We start from the raw sequence: 14,048 nt of genomic DNA, 5'->3' as shown, positions 1-14,048 counted from the left end.
ATTGAGGTGATACTGCCAATGTGCTCATGTACTGTATCTATGCTTCAGAGAAAGTCTGTATCTGATTGTCTCCGGTCTGCAGGTCACTGGATAAGCTTTTCTTTCTACCTCAAGAAAAAGAGTTGTGTTCAGAGACAAGGCTGTTGTCTCAAGCTACATAGGACCAGCAGCTGAGTGCTCCCAAAATCCAGGATAGGGCTCTTGGTTCCTCAATGTCACTTCACATAAGGCTGTATGTATGAAGTAGCGGGGTTAAAGGTCTGTATGTAGTGGTAAGAGGAGGACTCAGACTGGGAAAAGATTTGGTGAAGTTAGTGCAGAACTCTGTTTCAATAGGAACAGTTTTGGGTTGAGAGCGCCATCACTGCCAAATTTTGCCAGCATTGTTGCATTAGTTAAGGGTGAGAAACTAACCACAGCACTGCATATATATGTCCCAAGATGCTGCAAAGAACCACCACCATCCTTCTTCTGGCAATATATATGGTGTTTGAGGAAGGGAGTTTAGGAGTGCTAGCATAAGGGCTCTGTCAGCAGAGACTGTAGTGTAGCCAGAGGATTTACAAAAGAATCCAACAAATTTTGGGGAAGGTGATTAAAAATAGAAAAAAATGTGGATTCCTGTTGCACAAAGAAAATATTTATGTGCCGAATGTCCACTTCTAGTGAATATTTGGAATGTGGAGCAGGTGGGAGAGAATGGCTGAAAAAGGAAAAGCATAATATATGAAAAATTGTAAATTTTGAAATCTGTTATTAAAAAGCTTTTGGTTTATGGTTGGGTTTTTTGTTTGGTTGGTTTGGGTATTTTTATTAGTTCCTCAAGAGGAAAACAGTTTTCCCAGTAAAGTCTGTAGTTGAGTGGTACGGTGAGAACTGACATTAGTTATATGGTATGTATAGTAAATTATGTCTTAGATATGCTTTTAAAAGCAACTTCAGATATAGAGCAATGCATAGTTTTTTGTTATAACTACCTTTTCCCTTTGGAGATAATAAAAGATTGTGTTCATAATTAAAAGACCATTCAGACATGCATAATGGTTCAAGTTTAAGAGTCGCTAAGTAGAAGAGGGTCCACTCTGAAGTGTTTACAGTAAACCTGTTGATGGTTAGGAAGACCAGTGTTTTCTGAGACAAATCTGAATGTGCTCCCTACCCAGCAGGGTGCGATGTTCAATGTTCTCCCACCTGCTGCCCACGCAGATTATGTGAGAAATGTTTGAGTGCCTTACTATATACAGTAAAGACTTTATTCTGTCTTGCCAAGGTGGGAAGAGCTGAAACCAAGATGGGGAAGGAAATAAGCTGTGTGGGAGTGAGCTGGTGCATCCAGAAACTGGGAGGAACTGGAAAGAGATGGGTCAGCTTCAGCCATCGCATCCAGCAAACCTGACAGTGGGAGTGCAAAGCAAAGAGATACTAATACTTGTGTGGAGGTGCAGTGGGGTGTTTGCTTTAAATGAGACGCTTGAGCTATATGAACAAAGCTGTGGGGGAAAGGTGGGACTGAAAGACGCAGTTTAGAGGAAATTGTGAATATGCTTGCAGCTCCCCTTTGTGAGCTGGCCGAGTGTGTGATAGGAAAATCTCCACATGGGTTGTGCAGGAATGATGCAAAGAAAGTCATATATTCCAGTAGCCATATGTGATAGGGCAGTTCCCATGGCTGAAAGCTTTGCCACGTATAAGTTAATCTGTCACTTGTAATAGGCATTATTGACATAACTTACATAAATGACCAGACAACATTCCCCAATTCAAAGAACTTTCCTACCCTCAAGTTGAAATGTGGTAATGGAGAAAGATACAAATTTCAAGTTAATGCTTTTAAAAAAAAAACCTTTTTGTTTGTTTGGGATTTTGTTGTTTGGGTTCTGGTTGGTTTTGCTTGTTTGTTTTTAACAAAGTAAGTTTCATTGTGGTGGTGGGTTTTTGGTTTGGTTTGGTTTGGTTTGTTTGTTTTTTAACTAGAAGATTCTACCTGCACTAATGATTGATTCTTACTTGCACTGAGATCTCCTGTCTTGAAGGGCTGAGTGCAAAGGCGTCCCTGCTCTGAGCATCTCTCAGACTTGGAGGCTGAGACAAATGGTGCATCTACATTGAGAGGAAATGGGTGGTGTGTTAATATTTTTTTAAAATAAGACATATTAAACAATGAAATTGCAGGGGAAACCTAACACAGCTTTGAATGGCAAACGCAATTTATTCTCCCTGTTGTTGATAAGTATGATGGCTAACCACAACCACTGAACAAGGATTAAAGCGACTTCTACATAACTTCATGCAACCATAGAATCATATAACACCAGGTTGGAAGGGACCACAAGGATCATCTGGTCCAACCTTTCTGGGAAAAAGCACAGTCTAGCCAAGATGGCCCAGCACCCTGTCCATCTGAACCTTAAAAGTGTCCAATGTTGGGGAATCCACCACTTCCCTGGGGAGATTATTACAATGGCTGGTTGTTCTCATTGTGAAAAATTTCCCTCTTGTGTCCAATCAGAATCTTCCCAGGAGTAACTTGTAGCCATTGCCCCTCATTTTTCCATGTGACTCCTGGTTAAAAAAAAAGTCTCCATCTTCTTTGTAGCCACCCTTGAAACTTGGCATGTGCTTTTTGAAAATAAATTATTTTTCTCAAGTAAATAAAACTCTTTCTGTGAGGAAGGAATGTGCATCATCCTAATTTTACAATGGGAAAATGCTTGTGGTCACAGAAGAAAAGCTAAGTGAGGAATTGAACATGGGATTTCTTGGCTGGAAAACCTTTCTTTGCTGTTTTCTCTTAGAATCTGAGGAACATTTGTGAGTTTATATGTGAACCAGGCTCTGCTAGGTTGGGTAATACCCAGTTACAGCTCAAGGAATCTTAAACAGCTTTAGGATGTCAAACAGGTAAAATTTACATAGTATATCATTTGTATTTCAGAAGTATACGTGTGACTAGTATATTCATTGGGTGAACTTTTCTTTCAAAACCAATGAATGAAAAAACAGTTGGTGTATGGGCCAAAACACTATGTTTTGGAATTAGAAAAGAAAAAAAAGGAAAAGTAGGGTGGAAAAGAGGAACTATTTTATTAGACTGCAACTTGCATTCTTTATTTGGCATCTATTTCATTATCTTCTATTTCCTGATGATAGCGTAATGTCCTCTCTTTTCCTGTTACCCAAGAACTTTGCAGAACATGTGTTGCACGCCTGTTGGCAATCATGGACAATTTGACATTCTTAGATTCTTTTTACATGACTTCACATCAGTTCTTTTTCAAAATAACACCCTCACCAGCAGAATCCATGTCCCCCTTCCCATCATTGAATTACACGTTGAAGAACGGTAGGTGTTGTTTGCAACAAATTTTAAGTTTATGGATCCATTTGTGCATGCTTGGACTGAGCTACCAGCCTTGGCTGTTACCCTTTCAGAAGTCAGGGGATGCTCTTGGTGGCCCTGAGGGTAAGGGACAACCTGTGCCTTTCCTTACAAGGAAATGATCCTGTCCCAACCACTTCCCAGGGTGAGTTCTAAAAAGCAGATTTAAGGTCTTCTGCAATCACTGTGGATGTTTCACAGTGTTTTTTGGGCAGTCTGGACAGGTTCTTAATGTGAGACCAAGAGATGTTCTCTAGCTCATGTCAGGCATATTTCCATATGTAAATATGATGTCGAGCCAACACCTGCTCTTAAACCTGCTGAGATGGGTTCCTCTTCACCCTGGAGACCCCATTACCTGCCAAGAACAGGTCAGCAAGCAGCAGGCAGCTCCGTCTGTTCAGCAGACACAGAACTTGGAAACGTCACCAATTCTGAACTGCTCTGACTTGCCTCTTCCACCTGGTGCTTGCGTGCATTGTCTTTCCTGACCCGTCAGAAAGAGACAGAGACACGTTGTGACAAGATAATTCACCCACTCTCCTTTTCCACAGCCACCTGTTTCTGCACTGGGAAAGCCTGCCCTGCTCAGAGCGTTTGTCATCACGGCTGTCTTGGCTTAACCAAGCCTTACCCCTGCATCATAGCATTTTTGTTTCAAATGTGTGGGTTGTAGCTATGTGTATCTGCACCACAGGGACTTCTTTAATACACTTTCTCATAGGTAGTGATCCAATGAATCATTTCTTCTGAGGTCAAAGGCAGGACTGCTGAAACTATTACCTGAATCTATTCCTTCCCTATCCTTTTTTTTCAGGCTGTCACCAAGTACAAGTTTAGTATGTCATCCTCTTGTCTCATCTTGTCATCTTTTTTGACATAACAAGGAAGATACAAGTATCTTATCATTGGTAACAATCAGTGACTTCTTTTCAAAAATCAGTGCATTCGGGTCAATGCAGGTCCATAGTCAACGGCAATATTTTCTGACTGATAAAAGCTTTCTGAGTTCAGTGATTAATTTTCTTGTTAGGATTGACAGTTCATACTGCAAGAACTCCAGTGCAGGCCATGAAGTGGTTAGAATTCCTTTGTCACTTCCACTCCTGCCTTATGTCCTGGTGTTTTTCTTTCCAGTTTTGATTATTTGTTCTGCAATGTACACACTGGATTTGGATTGTTGTGCTTGTGTTCTTTGCTGGTCTGTGTTTGTCCTGTTATCAAGGCTTTATTTTCTCTGGACTGAACTAGTAGCTGTTAGGATTTGTTTTGCAACTTATTGGTCAGTAAAGAAGAACTTGTTACCTGGAGTTTCTCTAGAGTAAGGCTTTTTTCCTGCATGACACTTGGTTTTAAGAGGAGTCATTCTGATGTCTCCAGCAATGCTGAGTGGAGATCCATGTGAATGTTAACATCCTCAGGTATCTAACATAATTATCTAGTCTGTTTTTGTTTTTTTTTTTCCTTTGGTTTTCAGGTGAAAATAACAAACCCAAAATCCTGTATTTCTCAGCTGTCTAATTCTGCCTGTGATCACTACTGGTTCAAACACAGCTACCAGGATTTCCTGCTTTTTGGGCACTAATACCGGCAGTATTCACTACAAAACTGCTATGGTGGTTATTTAACTAATTGCCAGTAAGCCCTGAGTGAGCTGCTGAAGACCACACTTCCTGGAAAAAAATGTTTTAAGTAATTAATTTATGGCTATCAGATATTAATGTGTAGAGCAATAAGGTGATGTACCCATAGCCAGAGCAAAGTGCTATTTTATCTGTAACATATAGAGCACCTATTAATCAGCAATAGTTCCTGAATTGCTAGTAAGTAGAATTTACATGTCATTTAATATACAGTGGGTTCTACTAAATCCCCCAAATTCTCTGGTTTTTAAGCTACTTTCAGGGAGGAACTGCAATATACCCTTAACTTGGGTAAGTCCATACTTTTGTTTATGTGGATATAAATACATATCTTCTTACTTATGTTTCTTATTAAAGGAAGTGATTAGATGTGAGAAACACTCGTGGGAATCTGGAGAATTACTTATGATCTTGACTGTTTTCCAGGCAGAATCTGAGGGAAAATAATTGTTGTATTCCATAGACTATATCAATTTACAATATCACATCAGCTAAACTAGCAGACCTCCTATTAAAGTACCTTACATGTATATATTGTGGTTTTTTTACTAAACAACATCTTGGATAATAATGTTATAAAGAAATAATTCTTCCACCTTATGATCGTAGGGTTTGTATGATTCCTCTTGTAATCTTACTGGACATAAAATCTGCAGTATTCCAAGGCCTTAGTTGAGGAAGATTAATGTGATGATGGTAAGTGTGACAGAAAGGGCCCTCTAGTAGTATGTCCAGCCTTTGCAGCCGAGGCAGCTTTCATGTGTGAATCCTCCATTGGTTCCTAGAGCAACGAGTGTGAGTTTGAAACGATCAGGTCTAAGAATAGAGACTGAAGAACAAGAAATTCCTGTTCATTGGAGATTTCTGTCTCATCTGGAACATCTAGTGCTTCAAAGGGGGGAAAATACTACAGCAATAAGGGGGTGGAGGAGGAGGGCTCTGACTGCCTACGCTTTTCCCCATGAAAGTACACCAGCTGAGTGCAATGATAGGAATGCGGGAGACCTGAATAAAAGAACCCCTCTTGTCCCTTTTGAGCTGTGTAAGCTTGGATCTTTGGCCAAAGCATCTATTGTATTGAACAGTGAGCAGCTGCTGATGATTTGCAATTGAGAACTGAAAGCTATTTAGAGAAATAATTGCTTTAGTTTCCAAGATGCTCCTGGAAATAAGATCTAAATTTCTCATTATGGTCTTACCTGGCGAACTACACTATGTTCTAAACAATAATTAAAAATTTTTAAATTAAAAATTCTTAAAGAAGGTGAGTTAGTCTTCCAGGTTTTTAATGGAGAAAAAAGTAGGAACAAACAATCCTCTTGTGAAGGGGATAATACTAATTGTGTCATTGTGTCCTTTTCTCTCATTGGAGTGAGAAATGGAACATCTGCGCTCATCCTCTCCCAAGTAGTGCTTGGGACTGTATTCACATGGAATATTTTTCCTTGGGAAAAAAAAAAGGGGGGGGGGGGGGGGGGGGGCAAAAAAAGAAAGTGAAAGATCTTGGAGCCTGTTGTTTTTTGGTTTTTTTGTTTGGTTTTTTGTTTTTTTTTTTTTTTCCACTCCATCCCACAGGATGAAATTCAGAGTGCTTTATTGCCAAAATTTGTTCCATATGATCTAGTTCATTCGGGTCATTCCTTTTTAAGTTGTCCCTTCTTGACTTGCTTTTAAGATACAGTGCTTTTAAAATGCATGCAAAATTACAAGTAACTTTTAAAAATGTAGCAAGCTAGCATATTTCTTGCATCTTACTGTTAAGTGCCCTTGCTTCTTATGTTGATGACCTTTGGGAGACATTTTCAGAATGGCAGATCTGACTGCACACACAGTAGAGGAACACAGGTAAGGCCCTAAATGCACGCAAAAAAAGTTGTTCGTATAAATATTGTCTTAGAGTCATTTCCTAAATACTATCTAATACTGGGAATCGGGACATTGGTTAAGAGGTTACTAATTCTGAGAATTCATCTCCTGCCTTTTATAGTTAAGAAATTCTTCCCTTTTTTTTTGTACTTCACAACAAAGATTTTAACACTTGCAATCTCCCTTTTAAGTCTGGTAGCGGGACTAATGGTGTTCTCTAAGGCAGTTCAGTTGAAAAACAAACTTCCCTTACATGAAAACCAGGTTCTGAACCAAACTTATATACACGATGATTTCTATATGAAATAACAAGAGATGGCTTCAAATTTTAAGGATTTACCTCCTCCCTTTTTTTTTTTTTTGACTTCTTTTGTATTTCCCCCTATTCCTTCTAGCTCAGCTGGTAGGAACTGAGAACTGCAGGATTAAACCGTCAGCAACAAAAAACATATATCCAGAATTTTAATTATGTTTGCACAGCTGCCCTTTAAAAACTCTTAGTTTTTAAGTGAAAGTCCTACAGTGACTTCCTGATAATCCTGTCTTACGTTGAATATTCACCTGACTTTCTCCAAAAGTATGGATCACTCACAGGTCTCACAGTTCTCAGCTGAAATGAAGCCTTGTGAGTGATTTTTTTTTTAAAAAAAGCACCATTTTTTTCTGAGTGAGATAAAAACTGTTCAGCCTTTATATCTTAATCCACTGGTTGATGCCAGGCAAAGATGTGAATACCAAAGGAGAGTGTTGACTGGGCTTCTGCCTCACAAATCTCAATCCTTCCCTTTGCTGTTTGTCGCACAGCGGGAGCAAGAACCAGAGCACCATCTTCCTCTGTGCTGTGAGTTTTCTGATGTGCCACCAGCTGAACACTGGTGCTGGTAGGGGCCTTTGGGGGCTCCTGTACCATAAAGGTTAACTACAGAGAAAGTGTTAGTATCTGCTGTCTTGATTCAGACACTGCCCTGAGATTCCTTCAAGTGCAACCTAGTTTCAAACAATCCACATCTTCTGAATGCAGATAATCTCCAAGTAGACTAGGTAAGGTAAATATATACCTTACTAATGACATTAGAAAAATAGCCTCCCACTACAACACCTCTTATTCCCACAGCACTGTCTTGGAGAAGGACAGTGGCTATTCCTCTTTATTAGTACAGCAACAATGTTGGGTGTCAGTGGAGCTGAAGAGTTCTGGCTCACCTGTGTTATATCACAAGACGTGATTAGGTTACTGGAAAAAAGAGAGGGAAACATAGAGAATAACTGATAGCACTTTTCTATGTGCCATCTCAGTTATGAAATCAGTTTTCATGGCTTAACTGGTTTCCACCAATGCAGACAGATAAGATGGATAGCTCGCAACCTGTTTTTAAAATTGCTGGGGAAGTTCTTCCTCCTGTGAGTGAAATTAGTCTTCTCAATGACTGAACAAGTCCAAATCTAGATAGGACAAAAGAGGCAAAAAATGGTTTGGAGGCCTGATCAGTTTCCCACTGTGGTAGTACCCATATCTCCTGTGCCTCAAACAACTGAAAAGGAAAACCACACAGATACTTATGGGGGTTTTGTCCTGAACAAGGAAAATTGAAGGGAAACAGGATCTTAAGCTAGTGACAGGAAGGTAACCTACCGGCTCCCTCATCTCTGATTAGGCTGAAAATATGTTAGCTTACCAGGCATTAAACCTATTCTGTAATCTTCCATTATTTCCTCCCCCGCTCAACAACTTTTGTTCTCTCAAACTGTTGGAGCATATTGCCAGGGTGCCTGCAGGAGTGGTGAGTTACATCAGCTAACACTGAGAAAGGTGGGTGATCGCCATCTTGTAGCTTTGGGCCCTCTGACCAAGACTTTAGTGAGTGGGGGCAGAAAGCAGGTGGAAACCCCTCTCACTACAACCCGACTCAGAGTGCTGACTGCTTTGAGTGATGCTGATAAGGGGCAGAAAGCTATAAATCCCCTGTGTACCTCAATATCCTAGTAACAAAATTGCATGAGTTTATCTGTGAGCCAACAAAGACTCTAGAGCGGTTAAAATATAATGATGCTGATTTATAATTACCCTAAGAATTAGTGTGAGACCATTATTACTGTTACAAAATGTAATAGCAGTATTACATAAACACAATAACAATAGTACATCTCTAAATGGTTGCAGACTGCCTCTTTTGACAGCTGTGGTAGAAAATGGATCACTGGATGGTCATGAAATGAATATTTTCCCTAATCAGAATGGAGAGCTTTATTACCCTTACAATTACTTGTTTAGCAGTCACTTATTAATTTTATTTTTTTTTAGCCCATGAGTAATAAAGTGCATCTGTTTATTAAATAACATTTTAATTAGGAATCATTTTTAACATGTGCCAGGTTCTTAATGTTTTCTCCTATGCAATTACTTAGATAAATGCTTGTATTTCTGATAACTCCATTGACACCATCAGCACAACTAAGCCTTCCCTGGTATACAGCTCATATAAAATAACAGTATAAATAAAATTCCAGATACCTTAGCTTCCCCAAACAGCTAATTTTTAACATATTTCAATAGAATATTGCTTATTTTACTAAATAGCTTTTACATACTCCTGCCAGATACAGTATTTACAGCTCATTTGAATTCAAATGTACTATTTTTGCTCAGCTAAATTTCTTATTGACTGCTCTGGAAAGCTTGAATTTAAACATTGTTTTAGGAAATTTCACATTTTCATTAAAACACACCTCAGAGACAATGTTGACAAATTGTTTTGCAAATGCCTACATACTATTTGGGCATGTATAAAGGTTGTTTAAAACATTATGAATGTTGATGTAATGTTGAGTAAATATTTTAAGTGTGACCTCAAAATAAAATAGTCATGATCATTCTGATGAAATGAAAATGTCTGTCTTTTGTCTCACAAAAGCTGAACCACCTTTTTGCTGCTATATTTTTTGAATGAGAATCAGCATCATTAGAGCACCCGCTTGTTTACACACAAGATATTGGCATGTTTTCTTCTCTTGTCCTGAGACTGAAACTCTTGCTTAGATCAGGAAGAGAGATGGCTGTCTGTTCACTAACATGGAACATGAGTAAATCCAACACTTGCTTTTTTTTGTGCAAGTAAAGTCCTATTTGACCAGCCAGTAATTTCGACATAGGAATTAGGTTAATGAAGTATGAATTCTGGTAATAGCATGGGATCTACAGATTTCTTGCACAGTGCCATCTGATTTTAGTAAGTCTTTGCTGATCTATGCTCACCAAGAATTTTGCTTTCTAAATACAGCTTCTACATGCTTATCTATGGCTTCCCTAGCTCTTCTGTACAAGTTTGAGGCAATACAAATTGTCTTATGAGACTCAGTTTCAAACATGGGCTTATATTTGAGTCATTTGTCATTTTTAGGAGTTACCACCTTGTGTCCCAGAGCTGTCTGAAATACTAGCCATTCAAAAGTTGATGCAATTTCACGAGGACAATTTAGCCACTGTGAGGCATCCCTATATAAGGGATAACATGTTTCCCCTGCTTTTTCATTACAACCTTCTCTTTGGGATAATTCTGGTACATGCTATTTGCATTTCTCAGTAAAGACTGGATGCATAAATCCTTGTTTATAAGTTAAAACCCGATTTTGAAGGAAGGTTGAAGTGGGCTAAGGGTTCAAGCTGACTGTAAACGAGAAGCACATTCTGTTCTGAAATGAACATTTCCATTCACGCACGGGAATAAAGGAAATTAAAGAAGTAATTGTCCTTTTTTCGGGAAACTTTCTACAGTATTTTTCACCATATGACATTACTGGGGATAAGATTGTAAATCCCTGAAAGATGTACATGTTTGTTTTTTTTTTTTTATTTGTGGATTTTGGAGGGCTCTAAAGAGAGCAGTCTCACATGTATACCTCAAATTCTATGCATCAGTCACTATGAGAACAGATTAAAAAACAACCAACCAACCAAAAAACCCCAAACAAACAAAAAGCCCACCAAACAACCACAAATGAACAAACAAACAAACCAAAAGAAACAAGCCTCAACATGTCCATGATTACTCCTCGTGGTAGCAAAGAGACTTTGGAAAATGAAACTCCCAAAAATTTTAGAATCAAGTGAAATTGACTGAGGACTGGTATGTGGACCCAACTGGTGGCTTGTCTGTGTGCCAGATAAATGAAGCAATTTGCAAAAATTGAGGTGCTTTCCTTGATTTTGTGCTACAGATCCTTATTCCTGAGGCTTGTTTCTTCTCTGCTTCTACTTGGTTTGTGTTCTAGCCAGTCTTGTATGGTCAGTCTCACCATCCCATATGACCTCAATCAAGTTTTCTCTCCTTATAGTTGCATACTGTACCTGGTAGTAGAAGCTCCAGACCAAATAAAATTACCTTGGATTCTCATAAAAGGATAATTGTTTGACTGGCATCATTTACAAGTGAGACCTTTATTATATTGATATTTCTTTGTAGTTTCTTCCAGTTTATCTCATGCTGGAGGATGGTGGAATTGAATGCACATTTTTCATGTAGTTAGAAATGGGATTTGAGAACCATATATGGGTCCTGGACCTTCTTTGGCCTCATTGGAAATCCTCTCCAACACAAAGATGTTGCTGTGTTGAGTTAAAATGACAATTCAGAAGTTCCCTGAACTGCTGTCAGGTAGGGCAAATATTATTGTCTCTGTGTCATGCTGCCTACTTCCCAGGAGTAAGGAAGACACCATCATGTTCTGCTAATCATCAGGGCTCTTTGGAGGCTTTCTAAAGTTGACTCAGAGGTTAAGCAACCCTAGTTTTAGGGGAGAGCTGTAGTGTCACTTGAGTGCAAAAGCCGCAGACCACTTGGGCACTGTTGCTAAACTTCTTAGAACAGGATCCACCCAGGTCAGTGCATGAGGAGAGGAGCACCTCAGCCTTGTTCATGTTGTCTAGTTCATGGTCCTTCTCTTAATCAGTCACACATATAACTAGTCTGGTGGGAAATGCAAGCTGGTACTTGATAGCCTCAGTCCTGAAATCTCCTTTTGTAGTTTAGTTTTACCCTACAATGTCTGCTTTTTTTCTGACAACACACAGCACAAGTTCCTCCTCTCAACGTGCTTCCTGCTCTCCCCACACAAATTTTTGATAGTCCTTGTTACAGTTCTAGGAGACCTAGGTTCAAGTTCCCCATCTGCCTGTAGGAAGGAACCTGTCTTTGCCATAAGAGAACATTGCCAGTTGATTGAACTGCTGAGTTATTGTCAATTCAGGTAATGCTGTCTCTGTCTTACCTATTACATCCTAATAGCTTTATGCAAGTGGTGAAGAGGCAGAAAGGTAGGTCCTGCAGCTGAGTGCTTTCCATGGCTCCACAGAGTACATGGGAGTTGCAGGGATTTAGTCTGCAGAGTGCACAAGTAAATCTGAGTTTGCTCAGGCAGAGATGTTTCTGTGGATGCACAATCAGTGTGCATGGTCTTAACTGCTGGCTTGTGGGGTCAAACCGGGGAGCTGACGTCACTGGGGAGACACAACTGAGGGGCTGATAGATTGAGGTGGCAGATGATCCTTGGTTCGAGACTCTTGTTCTACCAAGATACCTAAGCATATAACAGCAACATGAATGTCAGTTTAAGACCTTTTGTGCGTCAGCTCCCTTGACAGTTGGATCTGAGGCTTGGACCCTGCCTGTATCTGAGCTGCTTCTTCCTCTCTGAAAAAGACTCCTGATGTGAAGATTGCCTTATCATGACAACCTCAACTCGACGGAGTGTTTGGAAACGTTTTTTAGACAAGATAAGTTTCCTTTTCACAAGAAAAAAAAAAAAAGAAAGAAAAATGAGGAACACTGGTGCACTAAGGATTAATAGAAGCTTTTCTACTTAATCAGTTTTAAAGTCTAAGAGCCTGCTACAATGTCTAGCTGTTCTGCTTTCAAGAAGAGAGGCAAACAATGCTTGTCAAACTTGACTCTGAGAAGACACTAGCTTTTTCTGTGGTGGTACCCCGCAGTTTCCATTGCACTGGCTTGTCCTATTTTAAATTTGTAATGAAAGAAAAGATTCTAAGGCTGGTAATCATGCGCCTTCCTTGTATAAAAACACATCTTGTTTTTATCATCAGTAACCTGTACTACACAAGAGCTCTGACACATACATTTCAGGATAGATTAGGAATTGCCTGCTGCATTTACATAACATTAAAATCACTGTCTAGATACACAAAATAAAATGAATACCTTCCTGATTCTCTAGTATGGGCTTGCATGAAAACGATTTTACCTTGCTTTCATTTTTTTTTTTTCATGAATGCAACAGCCCCTCTTTTTATTTAGTAGGCTGGAAGGGAGGGATTTGATAGCTGAGTGAGGGGACACCTATGTAATTCATTTTTCTGGCAGACTTGTACAGCAGGGTTACTGCATTAAAAATAAAATGGGAGGGGGGGAGGGAAGTGTTGTGACAAAGCATATGGAGTGTGTGACAGCCTGGCCATATCTGACTCCCCATCATTCCTTGCAGCTGCCGGAAGCCAACTGCTCGTCTTTCCAAACCACAGGCTCATGTGGGTAATGATACGATTTCCTCTGTCTTGTGTTTTGTGTGTGTGCTTCAAGAAAAATAACCTTCTCCCCCCAAAAAACAAACCTCTACACACCCAGTTAATCAAGACAGTACTGGCTTCTCTCATCATCCTGAAGTGATTCTTGTAATGCTGGGACAAGAAGCTGGAGGCTTCATCTTGTGTCACAAGCAGAGTGTTTGCCACCATTCATGTTTTTCTTGATTGCTTTGGGCTTTATCCTTCATCTCACTACTAAACAGTGTCATTACCAATTGAAAAAAATGAAAATGGAGTTCATACAATCTGGTTTCAGACTAGTATAAAATCTTTAGTATTTCACTTTGTTGTGAAAATCATTCACGTATTACAAGGAAAAAAATGCAAAATCAATACCTTTTTGTTGCATTTATCACTGTTCTCTACTGAGGACCTTTAAAATGCTGTCTGTGTGTCTATAAAAGTTGGAAACAGTAGGTGTTTTACCAAGAGAAGCAGGGCTACCTCAATCCTGTTGGAAGTATCCATATACTGATCTCTTGTGATTGGAAATACCATACAGTTTATTCTGCAAACAACCATCTTGTAGTCCACATGAAGCTTTTCCCACTACATTATAACTTTT

Source organism: Streptopelia decaocto, assembly GCF_964273445.1.
Source record: "Streptopelia decaocto genome assembly, chromosome: 2".
Lineage (NCBI taxonomy): Eukaryota > Metazoa > Chordata > Aves > Columbiformes > Columbidae > Streptopelia > Streptopelia decaocto.
This window is presented reverse-complemented; position numbering follows the sequence as displayed.